This window comes from Schistocerca piceifrons, chromosome 3, assembly GCF_021461385.2.
Source record: "Schistocerca piceifrons isolate TAMUIC-IGC-003096 chromosome 3, iqSchPice1.1, whole genome shotgun sequence".
In the NCBI taxonomy this organism is placed as follows: Eukaryota; Metazoa; Arthropoda; class Insecta; order Orthoptera; family Acrididae; genus Schistocerca; species Schistocerca piceifrons.
This window is the reverse complement of record NC_060140.1, coordinates 717,160,588-717,176,525: the sequence shown is the minus strand read 5'-3', so window position 1 is coordinate 717,176,525 and position 15,938 is coordinate 717,160,588. Positions and strand designations below refer to the sequence as shown.

The window sequence follows — 15,938 nt, the reverse complement described above, 5'->3', positions numbered from 1 at the left end:
ATACTACAACCCCCTATGTATCTCGCTCACATAGGGATCATGAGGATAAGATTAGAATAATTACTGCATGCACAAAGGCATTGAAACAGTTATTCGTCCTCCATTTTTGGGTCATACTCTCTGACATTCACTTCACGGTGGTTTGTTGAGTATAGATGTAGATGTAAATTTGGCACTGAGAAGTTTTCTACACAATTGTTGCAACAGTACAATAATGCTGCAATGTTTATTGAGTGTGATGGTGTTCTTCTTAGACTGTAAGCTTCAGTTCATAGCACATATGTGACCTCTTCTTCACAAATAATATATTCAAGTGGTAAAGTAATTGTTGCTTACTAATTTATTGTCTCCAGTAGATCAAGAATTCTGTCTGATCAAGTTTACAAATTAGAGACATCTATATCTGTACAACTGCTCAGCAGTTCATACTTAAGTGCTGAGTAGAGTGTTCTTCCAACCACCTTTAGACTATTTCCCTATTGTTCCACTCTGTAACAGCTCACGGGGAAAATGAAACTAAAATCTTTCCATACAAGCTCAGATTTCTTTTATTTTATTCTTATTTTATTGTGATGCTCATGTCTTTTTTTTTTTTTTTGATTGACGGCAATAAAATATTTTCTCATTAAAAAGTGAAAGTTGGTGAAAGAAATTTTGTGAAAAGATCTCACCATAAATGAAAGGTGCCTTTCAGAATGAGATTTTCACTCTGCAGCGGAGTGTGCGCTGATATGAAACTTCCTGGCAGATTAAAACTGTGTGCCCGACCGAGACTCGAACTCGGGACCTTTGCCTTTCGCGGGCAAGTGCTCTACCAACTGAGCTACCGAAGCACGACTCACGCCCGGTACCCACAGCTTTACTTCTGCCAGTACCTCGTCTCCTACCTTCCAAACTTTACAGAAGCTCTCCTGCGAACCATGCAGAACTAGCACTCCTGAAAGACAGGATATTGCGGAGACATGGCTTAGCCACAGCCTGGGGGATGTTTCCAGAATGAGATTTTCACTCTGCAGCGGAGTGTGCGCTGATATGAAACTTCCTGGCAGATTAAAACTGTGTGCCCGACCGAGACTCGAACTCGGGACCTTTGCCTTTCGCGGGCAAGTGCTCTACCAACTGAGCTACCGAAGCACGACTCACGCCCGGTACCCACAGCTTTACTTCTGCCAGTACCTCATCTCCTACCTTCCAAACTTTACAGAAGCTCTCCTGCGAACCATGCAGAACTAGCACTCCTGAAAGACAGGATATTGCGGAGACATGGCTTAGCCACAGCCTGGGGGATGTTTCCAGAATGAGATTTTCACTCTGCAGCGGAGTGTGCGCTGATATGAAACTTCCTGGCAGATTAAAACTGTGTGCCCGACCGAGACTCGAACTCGGGACCTTTGCCTTTCGCGGGCAAGTGCTCTACCAACTGAGCTACCGAAGCACGACTCACGCCCGGTACCCACAGCTTTACTTCTGCCAGTATCTCGTCTCCTACCTTCCAAACTTTACAGAAGCTCTCCTGCAAACCATGCAGAACTAGCACTCCTGAAAGAAAGGATATTGCGGAGACATGGCTTAGCCACAGCCTGGGGGATGTTTCCAGAATGAGATTTTCACTCTGCAGCGGAGTGTGCGCTGATATGAAACTTCCTGGCAGATTAAAACTGTGTGCCCGACCGAGACTCGAACTCGGGACCTTTGCCTTTCGCGGGCAAGTGCTCTACCAACTGAGCTACCGAAGCACGACTCACGCCCAGTACCCACAGCATTACTTCTGCCAGTACCTCATCTCCTACCTTCCAAACTTTACAGAAGCTCTCCTGCAAACCATGCAGAACTAGCACTCCTGAAAGAAAGGATATTGCGGAGACATGGCTTAGCCACAGCCTGGGGTATGTTTCCAGAATGAGATTTTCACTCTGCAGCGGAGTGTGCGCTGATATGAAACTTCCTGGCAGATTAAAACTGTGTGCCCGACCGAGACTCGAACTCGGGACCTTTGCCTTTCGCGGGCAAGTGCTCTACCAACTGAGCTACCGAAGCACGACTCACGCCCGGTACCCACAGCTTTACTTCTGCCAGTACCTCGTCTCCTACCTTCCAAACTTTACAGAAGCTCTCCTGCGAACCATGAAGAACTAGCACTCCTGAAAGAAAGGATATTGCGGAGACATGGCTTAGCCACAGCCTGGGGGATGTTTCCAGTATGAGATTTTCACTCTGCAGCGGAGTGTGCGCTGATATGAAACTTCCTGGCAGATTAAAACTGTGTGCCCGACCGAGACTCGAACTCGGGACCTTTGCCTTTTGCGGGCAAGTGCTCTACCAACTGAGCTACCGAAGCACGACTCACGCCCGGTACCCACAGCTTTACTTCTGCCAGTACCTCGTCTCCTACCTTCCAAACTTTACAGAAGCTCTCCTGCGAACCATGCAGAACTAGCACTCCTGAAAGAAAGGATATTGCGGAGACATGGCTTAGCCACAGCCCGGGGGATGTTTCCAGAATGAGATTTTCACTCTGCAGCGGAGTGTGTGCTGATATGAAACTTCCTGGCAGATTAAAACTGTGTGCCCGACCGAGACTCGAACTCCGGACCTTTGCCTTTCGCGGGCAAGTGCTCTACCAACTGAGCTACTGAAGCACGACTCACGCCCGGTACCCACAGCTTTACTTCTGCCAGTTTGGAAGGTAGGAGACGAGGTACTGGCAGAAGTAAAGCGGTGGGTACCGGGCGTGAGTCGTGCTTCGGTAGCTCAGTTGGTAGAGCACTTGCCCGCGAAAGGCAAAGGTCCCGAGTTCGAGTCTCGGTCGGGCACACAGTTTTAATCTGCCAGGAAGTTTCATATCAGCGCACACTCCGCTGCAGAGTGAAAATCTCATTCTGGAAACATCCCCCGGGCTGTGGCTAAGCCATGTCTCCGCAATATCCATTCTTTCAGGAGTGCTAGTTCTGCATGGTTCGCAGGAGAGCTTCTGTAAAGTTTGGAAGGTAGGAGACGAGGTACTGGCAGAAGTAAAGCTGTGGGTACCGGGCGTGAGTCGTGCTTCGGTAGCTCAGTTGGTAGAGCACTTGCCCGCGAAAGGCAAAGGTCCCGAGTTCGAGTCTCGGTCGGGCACACAGTCTTAATCTGCCAGGAAGTTTCATATCAGCGCACACTCCACTGCAGAGTTAAAATCTCATTCTGGAAACATCCCCCAGGCTGTGGCTAAGCCATGTCTCCGCAATATCCTGTCTTTCAGGAGTGCTAGTTCTGCATGGTTCGCAGGAGAGCTTCTGTAAAGTTTGGAAGGTAGGAGACGAGGTACTGGCAGAAGTAAAGCTGTGGGTACCGGGCGTGAGTCGTGCTTCGGTAGCTCAGTTGGTAGAGCACTTGCCCGCGAAAGGCAAAGGTCCCGAGTTCGAGTCTCGGTCGGGCACACAGTTTTAATCTGCCAGGAAGTTTCGAAAGGTGCCTTTGTTTTAATGATTGCTATCCCAACGCACTTATCATATCCATGACAGTCTCTCCCCTGTTTCATGAAATATGAAAAGAGCTGCCCTTCTATTGTGCATTTTTGATGTCCTCCATCATTCCTATCTGGTAAGGATCTCATACCACTCAGCAATACTCTGGCAGAGGATGGACAAGCATAATGTAGGCATTATCATTAGTGACTGGCAGAAGTAAAGCTGTGAGAACCGGGCGTGAGTCGTGCTTCGGTAGCTCAGATGGTAGAGCACTTGCCCGCGAAAAGCAAAGGTCCCGAGTTCAAGTCTCGGTCAGGCACACAGTTTTAATCTGCCAAGAAGTTTCATATCAGCGCACACTCTGCTGCAGAGTGAAAATCTCATTCTGGAAACATCCCCCAGGCTGTGGCTAAACCATGTCTCCGCTTTATCCTTTCTTTCAGGAGTGCTAGTTGTGCAAGGTTTGCAGGAGAGCTTCTGTAAAGTTTGGAAGGTAGGAGACAAGATACTGGCAGAAGTGAAGCTGTGAGAACCATGCGTGAGTCGTGCTTCGGTAGCTCAGTTGGTAGAGCACTTGCCCGCGAAAGGCAAAGGTCCCGAGTTCGAGTCTCGGTCGGGCATACAGTTTTAATCTGCCAGGAAGTTTCATTAGTGATGGTGTTGCATCTTCAGAGTGCTCTTCCAATAAAATTCAGCCTTTTGTTTGCCTTCCCCACAACATTATCTACATGATAATTACAATTTAAGTTGTTGTAATTTTAATTCCTAGGTATTTAGTTGAATTGACAGCCTTTAGATTTATTTGATTTATCATGTAACAGAAATCTAACAGATTTTTTTAGTACTCATGTGTATGATCTCAAACTTTTTCTTATTGAGAGTCAATTCCTCTTTTCACACCATATGCACATGATGTCTAAATCATTTTGCAGTTGGTTTTGATTTTCTGATGACTTTTCTAGACAGTAAATGACAGAATTGTCTATGAACAATTTAAGAGGGCTGCCCAGATTGTCTCCTAAATTGTTTATAGATTGGGAACAGCCGAGTGCCTGTAACTTTTCCTTGGGAAATGGCAGCTATCACTTCTGTTTTACTTGATGACTTCCCATCCCTTATTAAAAACTGTGACCTATCACATCATGAATTTAGTCACACAGCTGAGACAATATTCTCTATTTAATTTACTCATTTGGCATATACAAAGGCAATCATTCTTACATTTTATATATATACACACACATGGATCTGTTTTTCATCATAGTAACTCTGATTTTCTCAGTCTTGACAAAATCAATGCCACAGCTTGCGCTTGGCATCACTGCATCATATTTTGATCACTGCATCATATTTTGATTAAATAATCTTCCTTAAGTTTTTTCTGCATGTCACAACTGAGATAAATGTATTAGTTATGAAGGGAGTACAAAATTGTGAAAATAATAAACTCTCCAGATTGAATGTTTGTGCCTCTCCTAAAAGAGTGCAAAATTGAGTTTGGAGCACTGTAGATAGTATAAAACTGGTGCCTGGCAGTATCGAGACCCCCCACCAGTGGTGTAAGTCATGGCAGTGAAGTGGTGCATAAGCATCACTCAGTTGTATGGAATCAGCACAGTAAGATGGGTCGATGTGGAGACGTGACCTAATGGAAGAAAGGAGCCTTTGTGATTGGATGTGACCATGACTACACCATGAATGAAGTTGATTAATTTGTTGATATATCAACATGGACAGTCCAATGTGTCTACAATGAATGATGTAACACATGCAGCCATGTGTCATGATGTAAGAACAGTGACTCTAGAAAGATCATGACTGACAGGGACCAGAGATAAGGTTCATATCATGTCAGTGATGATCAGCTTCAAACCTGATTTGAGTTATTGCTGTCAGTCAATGCAGAGCCATCTCAATTGGTTTCTGGGTGAATATAACAAAGCAACCATTTTGCAGTGGACATTTGCACTGAGATACCTCACAAAAAGTCATTGATCATAGCAGCATGCAAAGCTGCACTTGTTGAAGAGGACAAATAACTCAGAAACTGGACAGTAGCTAGTTGGAGGTGTGTAGTGTGGTCTAATTAGTAACGATTTTGCAAGGCATGTAATGCATCAGTGAACTATCAGGGCATTTAACCCAAAGTACGTGGAGGGTGTAGTTCATGCCAATGTTGTTGTTGTTTTGGTCTTCAGTCCTGAGACTGGTTTGATGCAACTCTCCATGCTACTCTATCCTGTGCAAGCTTTTTCATCTCCCAGTACCTACTGCAACCTACATCCTTCTGAATCTGCTTAGTGTATTGATCTCTTGGTCTCCCTCTACAATTTTTACCCTCCACGCTGCCCTCCAATACTAAATTGGTGATCCCTTGATGCCTCAGAACATGTCCTACCAACCAATCCCTTCTTCTGGTCAAGTTGTGCCACAAACTTCTCTTCTCCCCAATCCTATTCAATACCTCCTCATTAGTTATGTGATCTACCCATCTAATCTTCAGCATTCTTCTGTAGCACCACATTTCGAAAGCTTCTATTCTCTTCTTGTCCAAACTATTTATTGTCCATGTTTCACTTCCATACATGGCTACACTCCATACGAATACTTTCAGAAATGACTTCCTGACACTTAAATCAATACTGGATGTTAACAAATTTCTCTTCTTCAGAAACGCTTTCCTTGCCATTGCCAGCCTACATTTTATATCCTCTCTACTTCGACCATCATCAGTTATTTTGCTCCCCAAATAGCAAAACTCCTTTACTACTTTAAGTGCCTCATTTCCTAATCTAATTCCCTCAGCATCACCCGACTTAATTAGACTACATTCCATTATCCTTGTTTTGCTTTTGTAGATGTTCCTCTTATATCTTTTAAGACACTGTCCATTCCATTCAACTGCTCTTCCAAGTCCTTTGCTGTCTCTGACAGAATTACAATGTCATCGGCGAACCTCAAAGTTTTTATTTCTTCTCCATGAATTTTAATACCTACTCCGAATTTTTCTTTTGTTTCCTTTACTGCTTGCTCAATATACAGATTGAACAACATCGGGGAGAGGCTACAACCCTGTCTTACTCCCTTCCCAACCACTGCTTCCCTTTCATGTCCCTCGACTCTTATAACTGCCATCTGGTCTCTGTACAAATTGTAAATAGCCTTTCGCTCCCTGTATTTTACCCCTGCCACCTTTAGAATTTGAAAGAGAGTATTCCGGTCAACATTGTCAAAAGCTTTCTCTAAGTCTACAAATACTAGAAACGTAGGTTTGCCTTTCCTTAATCTTTCTTCTAAGATAAGTCGCAAGGTCAGTATTGCCTCACGTGTTCCAGTGTTTCTACGGAATCCAAACTGATCTTCCCCGAGGTTGGCTTCTACTAGTTTTTCCATTCGTCTGTAAAGAATTCGTGTTAGTATTTTGCAGCTGTGACTTATTAATCTGATAATTCGGTAATTTTCACATCTGTCAACACCTGCTTTCTTTGGGATTGGAATTATTATATTCTTCTTGAAGTCTGAGGGTATTTTGCCTGTTTCATACATCTTGCTCACAAGATGGTGGAGTTTTGTCAGGACTGGCTCTCCCACGGCCGTCAGTAGTTCCAATGGAATATTGTCTACTCCGGGGGCCTTGTTTCGACTCAGGTCTTTCAGTGCTCTGTCAAACTCTTCACGCAGTATCATATCTCCCATTTCATCTTCATCTACATCTTCTTCCATTTCCATAATATTGTCCTCAAGTACATCGCCCTTGTATAGACCCTCTATATACTCCTTCCACCTTTCTGCTTTCCCTTCTTTGCTTAGAACTCGGTTTCCATCTGAGCTCTTGATATTCATACAAGTGGTTCTCTTATCTCCAAAGGTCTCTTTAATTTACCTGTAGGCGGTATCTATCTTACCCCTAGTGAGATAGACCTCTACATCCTTACATTTGTCCTCTAGCCATCCCTGCTTAGCCATTTTGCACTTCCTGTCGATCTCATTTTTGAGACGTTTGTATTCCTTTTTGCCTGTTTCACTTACTGCATTTTTATATTTTCTCCTTTCATCAATTAAATTCAATATTTCTTCTGTTACCCAAGGATTTCTACTAGCCCTCGTCTTTTTACCTACTTGATCCTCTGCTGCCTTCACTACTTCATCCCTCAAAGCTACCCATTCTTCTTCTACTGTATTTATTTCCCCCATTCCTGTCAATTGCTCCCTTATGCTCTCCCTGAATCTCTGTACAACCTCTGGTTCTTTTAGTTTATCCAGGTCCCATCTCCTTAAATTCCCACCTTTTTGCAGTTTCTTCAGTTTTAATCTACAGGTCATAACCAATAGATTGTGGTCAGAGTCCACATCTGCCCCTGGAAATGTCTTACAATTTAAAACCTGGTTCCTAAATCTCTGTCTTACCATTATATAATCTATCTGATACCTTTTAGTATCTCCAGGGTTCTTCCATGTATACAACCTTCTTTCATGATTCTTAAACCAAGTGTTAGTTATGATTATGTTGTGCTCTGTGCAAAATTCTACAAGGCGGCTTCCTCTTTCATTTCTGTCCCCCAATCCATATTCACCTACTATGTTTCCTTCTCTCCCTTTTCCTACACTCGAATTCCAGTCACCCATGACTATTAAATTTTCGTCTCCCTTCACAATCTGAATAATTTCTTTTATTTCATCATACATTTCTTCAATTTCTCCGTCATCTGCAGAGCTAGTTGGCATATAAACTTGTACTACTGTAGTAGGTGTGGGCTTCGTATCTATCTTGGCCACAATAATGCGTTCACTATGCTGTTTGTAGTAGCTTACCCGCATTCCTATTTTCCTATTCATTATTAAACCTACTCCTGCATTACCCCTATTTGCTTTTGTGTTTATAACCCTGTAGTCACCTGACCAGAAGTCTTGTTCCTCCTGCCACCGAACTTCACTAATTCCCACTATATCTAACTTCAAACTATCCATTTCCCTTTTTAAATTTTCTAACCTACCTGCCCGATTAAGGGATCTGACATTCCACGCTCCGATCCGTAGAATGCCAGTTTTCTTTCTCCTGATAACGACATCCTCTTGAGTAGTCCCCGCCCGGAGATCCGAATGGGGGACTATTTTACCTCCGGAATATTTTACCCAAGAGGACGCCATCATCATGTAATCATACAGTAAAGCTGCATGCCCTCGGGAAAAATTACGGCTGTAGTTTCCCCTTGCTTTCAGCCGTTCATGCCAATGTGGTTATGTGAATATTTGGGGTCCATTCATTTAGATTACTGTGAACATGAACTAGAATGTTTATTCAACGTGTTTGATTACTGAGTGTTGTTCTTCCTTCTATATCTTAGTGATGAATATGCTGTGGACACTCTCATATTTTAAGATGACAACCACTATCTTCACAGTGCTGCACACTTATGCTCCTGGTTTGATCAACACCGAGGCACCATGTCACACCTGGACTATCCTTCTGAATCACTGGATCTTAATCCTATAGAAAATTTCTGGAACTATTTGTAAATGTAACAGTCAGTATCCTCAGGATATGGTGGCTCTACAGGATCGAATCATCAATGAATAGCTTCAATTGGATGTGGCACACTTGAAATTTGTGGACTCTTCCTCACTGAATTGTGGATGTTACCAAAGCTTGAGGTGGTGTTATATGATACTAGTATAATTTTTTGACTGGTATCCTTTTGCAGATTCCAGACTAAGATTCATCACATCTTCTAAGAAGATGTAATTCCATGAGGTTTTGATTCTGCAGTCTGATGACATTGACATCTTGCCACGAAATTTTAACTGACGACAGGCAGCCATCTGCAAGTCAGTTTTACACTGGACATTGCTGCTGCATGTTGCTAAGCTGATAGATAAAATTAGTGTGATGGGGCATGGACTGAGGTCTCGGATGCATGACCAACCCAATAAAGTTCCGTAACCACTGCTGAATTGCTCCATGTGAGGTGTACAGGTGCATGTATAATGGTATTATTGCATGGGATCACTCTCTCAAATTGTGGACCCATGCAGTTAAAATCTGGTGGTCAAAGTGAAATGTTTTTATTTATGATGTGTGTTTCTTATCGTGTTAAACTTCTGCATCTGTTGCTCTCTGGGAATTGGAATTGCGTTCAGATTTGAAGTTGCAGGCATGTTTATTAAAAATATGGGGCACAGCATTGTTATCTATTGGCAGTTTATTCTCACAAATCATATACTGTTCAATGATGCCAGATAGTAACTGTTCACAGCTTGTTTGTATATAAGGCCACAGTTGAAAGTTAACTAAATAACTTTGCTCGCCCACCATTGTCATTACATTAACTTATTTCTCTGCAGTTCTTATAGTATCCCTGCATCTAATATTTCACATCAGCTTTTGCCATTAAAATTAATGTATTCTGTGCTCTCATGAATTCACAGTTTGACTGACCTACAAGTAACTTACAACTGCTGGCAACTGAACTTCTGCTAATTGCTCTCGGCTCATGTCCCACTGTTTATAGCTGTGCCTTGCGGCAGGAATGCATCGTATCAGGGTTTTTGGATGGTGCCTTGAAATTGAATCTTAATTAATTATTAACTTTTGAATTATGGACAATTAAGCGAAACTAATCACTTTTCCATAAATATGGACAACTGGTCTACAAAGTTAACTTGGTTGCGTGTTCTTAGGTTCCAATTTTGACACATGTAATTTTGTAAGCTGAAGACATTATGGTAGCTTCAAATCTTGATGCCTTCTGTATTAATTAAGTGAAAACAATTCCACCACACTGTTTGTGGTGGGCTACAGTATATCTATAATAATAAGAAGATTAAATCTTTTGCCGGATGAGAAAGTTGATGAATCCGTGTACGCCTATGATGCAGCCATGATTCTATATTTGTGATAATAAGGTAATGGGAGTTGCCTGCCTCACATTTAATTGGTTGGATTAAATACACATCATTTCCAAAGGATTACACACCTCATTCAGTTGAAAATACTGTCACAGTTGTTGAGATCTTCTGCAAAAAGTAGTTTCACAGATTTCATAACACTTGAATCACAAAAGGATTTCATCATCCCCAAGATTTTTGTGATAGAATAACCCATAAAATATCCTCTGGATATACAATGGTTACTTATGGTTGATTTACTTGGCTGTGAAAGGCATGTGTGGCATTGATGCTCCACGTCCCTTTCTTGTACTGTGTGTGGTCTGACTATGAAGGTTTTGCCACGTTGTTGTGCTATTCTGTAGACTTCACTCTTCCACAATTGCAAATCACCCTTTATTGCACCAAGAAGCTTGCAAATCTATGTGGATTGCTGGACAACAACTTTTACATAATGTTCATTTAGGATATTCTCCAATTTAGATGGAATTTTGTCCAAATATGAGAGGAATTCTCTGGAACTGAACAGCTCTTTATCCTCTTCATTTTGCAACATTTTACATTTGCTCCTTGCTTAAGTTGTTCTAACCTTATGTGAAGAATACCCATTTCCCTTGAACGCAGATTGTCAATGCACCATTATTTAAAGGACACTCAGAGTGTGTGAAGGGTAGTGGCAGCTAGATGTCTGCCGATACAGGTTTCTATGTGTGGACTTATAGTAAACAGAATGTCCTAATGACCCATTTAATTTTTTTCCTTTATTTATTGATTTGTTTCTTACTCTATCGATCCACCTATGATAAGCTGACAAGGATATGGAATCTGTCAGTTCATTTTTTTAATATGACAATCTGTGTGAGCTTTCTGATTCAATCAGTACTTAGTGTACAAAAATGACAAAAGTAATATTAGCAATGTAGGAAAAGATAGATTGCTACTTACTGTATAGAAAACACATCAAGTTGCAAACAGGGATGATTAAAAGACAGTCACATATAGCTTTTGGCCACAGCCTTCGGCAATAAAGAGAGAGACACACACAACTTTCACACACATACACACAGCCACGTGTAATGGCCATGCCACTTGAGGCACCATGTCACGGATTGCACGGCCCCTTCTGACAGAAGTTCGAGTCCTTCCTCGGGTATGAGTACGTGTGTTGTTCTTAGCATAACTTAGTTTAAGTAGTGTGTAAGTCTAGGGACCGATGACCTCAGTTGTTTGGTCCCACAGAAACTCACACACACACACACACACACACACACACACACACACACACACACACACACAAGCAAGCACACCTCACATACACATTATTGCCAACTCCAGCATCTTAGACCGAAATGCAACATCACATGGGATGCAAACAGCAGTCTGAAGGGGGTGGGGAAGTGGAAGGAGAAGGGATAGTAGTCTACGGGTGGGGAGAGAGACAAACACAGTCTAGTAGAGTGTGCAGCATTAGACTGCAAACAGTTGCAGCGTCAGGAGGTTGTGGGGTGGGGAGGTAGGGAGAAAAAAGGAACAAAAAGAGAGAGGAGTGGGGAAAGATGGGCGGATGTGTTTGCAGAGAGATGCAAATAAACAAGGTGGGAGATGAGAACAGGAAGCAGCTGAAAGGACAGAGGGGGTGGAAACTGTTGGATGGAGGTTGTGGGGATGGTATGTTACCATAGGTTGAGGCCAGGATAATTACGGGAGTGGAGAATGTGTTGAAGGATAACTCTCATCTGCACAGTTCAGAAAAGCTGGTGGTAGAGGGAAGGATCCGCATGACCTGGGTAGTGAAGCAGCCTTTGAAATTAAGAGCATTACGTTCAGCTGCATGTTGTGCCACAGGGTGGTCTACTTTGCTCTTGGCCATAGATTGGTGACAGCTGTTCATCCTGGTGGACTGCTGGTTGGTAGTCATACCAATATAAAAAGCTGTGAAATGATTGCAGCAAAGCTGGTAAATGACATGGCTGCTTTCACAGGTGGCCTGTCCCCTCATGGGATAGGGTAAGCCTGTGACAGGACTGAAATAGCAAGTGATGGTTGGGTGGACAGGACACGTTTTGCACCTAGGTCTTCCACCGGGATGTGATCTTTGTGACAAAAGGTTGGGATTTGGAATGGTGAAGGAACAGCTAGGATTTTGTGGAGGTTGAGTGGATGACAGAGCATCACTTTAGAGGGATGGGGAGTGTATTGGGTAGGTTGTCCCTCATATCTGGGCATGATGACAGGTAATCAGATCTGTGCTGAAGGATGTGGTTTATTTGTTCCAGTCTGGGGTGGTACTGGGTGATGAAGGCCATATTCCTTTGTGGCTGGTTTTTAGGGGTGGTGGGAAGATTGTGGTTGTGGGGGGAAAACCCCAACTTGGCCCCATCATCCTTCCCCAGGTCCCTTCCTCAGAACACCAACCTTTCATTAGAAGAAAGACCAGTCCTACGTCCTCCACAACCTCAAAACAAATCCTGACCTAACAATCCTGTCTGCGGACAAAGGTTCCACCACTGTTGTTATGAATCACAGTGACCACCTGGCAGAAGGCATCCGCCAGTTGTCTGACTCCTCCACATATAAGCTTTGCCATAGTGATCCCCTCCCAGAAGTCCAACACAAACTCCAATTCTTGCTTAAAGCCTTAGGACCGTCCCAGACCATTTACCTTGAATCCATTTCCCTCCTCACCCTGCACACTTACCTTCTACATGCTCTCCAAAATCCATAAGCACAACAATCGTGGATGCCCCTTTGTGGCTGATTATTGTGCCCCACTGGTGGTCTTGCGGTAGCGTTCTCGCTTCCTGCGCACGGGGTCTCGGGTTCGATTCCCGGCAGGGTCAGGGATTTTCCCTGCCTCGAGATGACTGGGTGTTGTTGTGTCATCTTCATCATCATCATTGATCTTCATTATGGTCAGGGAAAGGCAATGGCAAACCACCTCCACTAGGACCTTGCCTAGTATGATGGTGCGGGTCTCCTGCATTGTCCCCTACGCTCCTCGGAGTATGGGACCTCATCATCATCATCATCACTGAAAGAATTTTGGTACTCATTGACCAACACTAACTACCAATTGCCCATAATCTAGCCTACAATGCCAAAGACACTAACTACTTCCTTCACCGGCTCTTCACCATCCCCCCCCCCCCCCCCCCCCTTTACCTCCTGGATCTCTACTCGTTGCTGTTGATGCCACCTACCCACACACCAACATCCCTCATGCTCACCATCTTATTACCACTGTTGAACACTACCTTTCCCAATGTCCTTCAGATGCCAGATGCACTACCTCATTCCTCATATATCTTACTATCTTTATCCTAACCCACAACTACTTCTCATTTGAAGGGAAGGTATGTGAACAAATCCACGCCAAAGTCATGGACACCCACATAGCATCCTCCTATGCTAACATTTTTATGAGCCATCTAGAGGAGACTTTTCTAGCCTCCCAAAACACCAACCCCCTAATCTGGTTCAGGTTCATTGATGATATTTTCATGATCTGGGCGCAGGGCCAAGACACACTATCTTTGTTCCTTCACAACCTCAACACTTTCTCTTCAAGTGGCTCTCCTCAGCCCAGTGTTCCACCTTCCTAGATGTTGACCTTCTCTTCTCGTATGGCTCCATCTGCACATCTGTCCATATTAAACCCACCAACCACCAAAAGTACCTGCATTTTGACAACTGCCATCCTTTTAAAACCAAAAAATTCCTCCCATGTAGTCTGGCTACCCAGGGACAGTGTATCTGCAGTGACAAAAACTCTTTTGCTCAGTATGCTGAGGATCTCACCAAGGCCTAGTCCACTAACAGGTCTCCCATGCCATTTCCCCTCACAACCGCAATCCTCCCATCGCCCCTAAAAACCAGCCACAAAGGAATGTCCCATTCGTCACCCAGTGTCACTGTGGACTGGAACAACTAAACCACATCCTTTGCCAGGGCTTTGATTACCTATCACTGTGTCCAGAAATGAGGGACATCCTACCTGATATACTACCCACCCCTTCCAAAGTAGTGTTCTGTTGCCCACTCAACCTCCACAACATCCTAGTCCATCCCTTCGCCACTGCCAATTCCAACCCCTTGCAACAAGGATCATATCCATGTGGAAGACCTAGGTGCAAAACCTGCCCACTCCACCCATCCAGCACTTGCTATTCCAGTTGTGTCACAGGTTTATCCTACCCCATCAGGGGTTGGGCCACCTGTGAAAGCAGCCATGTCATTTACCAGTCATCGCACAGCTTTTTATATTGATATGACCATCAACCAGCTGTTCATCAGGATGAACTTCCATCACCAAATTGTGGCCTAGAGCAAAGTAGACCACCCTGTGGCTCAACATGCAGCTGAACATAGCACTCTTGATTTCAAAGACTGCTTCACTACCCAGATCACCTGGATCCTTCCCTGTACCACCAGCTTTTGTGAACTGTGCAGTTGAGAGTTATCCTTATAATACATTCTCCACACCTGTAATAACCCTGGCCTCAACATATGGTAACATATTGACTCCACACCCTCAACCCAACAGTTTCCACCCCCTCTGCCCTATAATCTCCTCCCCATTCTCGTATCTCACCTTGTTTTTGTTTGCAGCCCTCTGCAAATGCAACCTCCCATGATTCCTCGCTCCTTTCCTTTTTTGTTCCTTTTTTCTCCCACATCACTGTCCCACAATCTCCTGATGTTGTACCTGTTGGCAGTCTAATCCCACACACTCCACCAGACAGAGTTTGTCTCTCTCCCCAGATTACTGCTTACATCCCATGTGATGTTGCATTCTAGCCTGAGATGCTGGAGTTGGCGGTCGTGTGCGCATGAGGTGTGCTTGCTTGTCTGTGTGTGTGTGTGTGTGTGTGTGTGTGTGTGTGTGTGTGTGTGTGTGTGTCTCTCTTTACTGCTGAAGGCTGTGGCTGATGCAGAAATCCATCTTTTCCTACATTGTTGATTTTACTTCCTGGAGTTCCCATTGTTTGAAAAGAAATATTAGATCATGGTTACATTATAAATAAGTCATAAGATAACTGATTACACTATACCATAGATATAGCAAGTGAAAAATAAGGAAAAAACCACTGAAATGAACTATGTATGTTACATGAGTATCTACGTAATTGCTCAGTCCTACATTATATTACTTCAGCCACAGAGTTTGGAGTCCTAGGAGGTTTTTCATTGTGACTAAGAAAATTTTCCAAACTGTAAAATGACCTTTCCAGAAGAACTTGCCTCATAGGGTACCTAAATGTGGAATTGTTGTGTAACATGCATTTAATATCTGGTGGGAGATCATTATAAACTTTTGCACCAGCATCTTGGCCACCCTTATGCACATTTGTCAGATTTTTACATTTATTGTGAATATCATGCTTTCTCCTGATATTGTATTCGTGATATTCAAAATTTCTTTTACACAACTCAATAGTTTTACTTATGATACACATAAGTGAAACTATGTCCTGTGAAATACCTATTTTACACTTTTGTGTAGTCCAGACTTAAAAAATACAAAATTGTGGAAAATGTAGAATTGAGGAAAACACTAAAACCCCCAAAACACAAGCAAAACATATATAATTGGCATAAATAATAAAA

The 15,938-nt window shown here is 43.3% G+C and overlaps 1 protein-coding gene and 2 non-coding genes across 3 annotated transcripts in view; 2 read left to right on the top strand and 1 right to left on the bottom strand.

Moving 5' to 3' along the window:
• LOC124788990 (cytosolic carboxypeptidase Nna1) overlaps positions 1-15,938 on the top strand; it is a 580,471-nt gene that overhangs the window by 53,341 nt on the left and 511,192 nt on the right. The gene's annotated exons all lie outside the window — the stretch shown is intronic.
• On the bottom strand, positions 2,265-2,339 carry Trnal-caa. The gene has a single exon. It is a non-coding gene; the product is annotated as a tRNA-Leu (tRNA).
• Trnas-cga lies at positions 3,993-4,067 on the top strand. Its single transcript has one exon. It is a non-coding gene; the product is annotated as a tRNA-Ser (tRNA).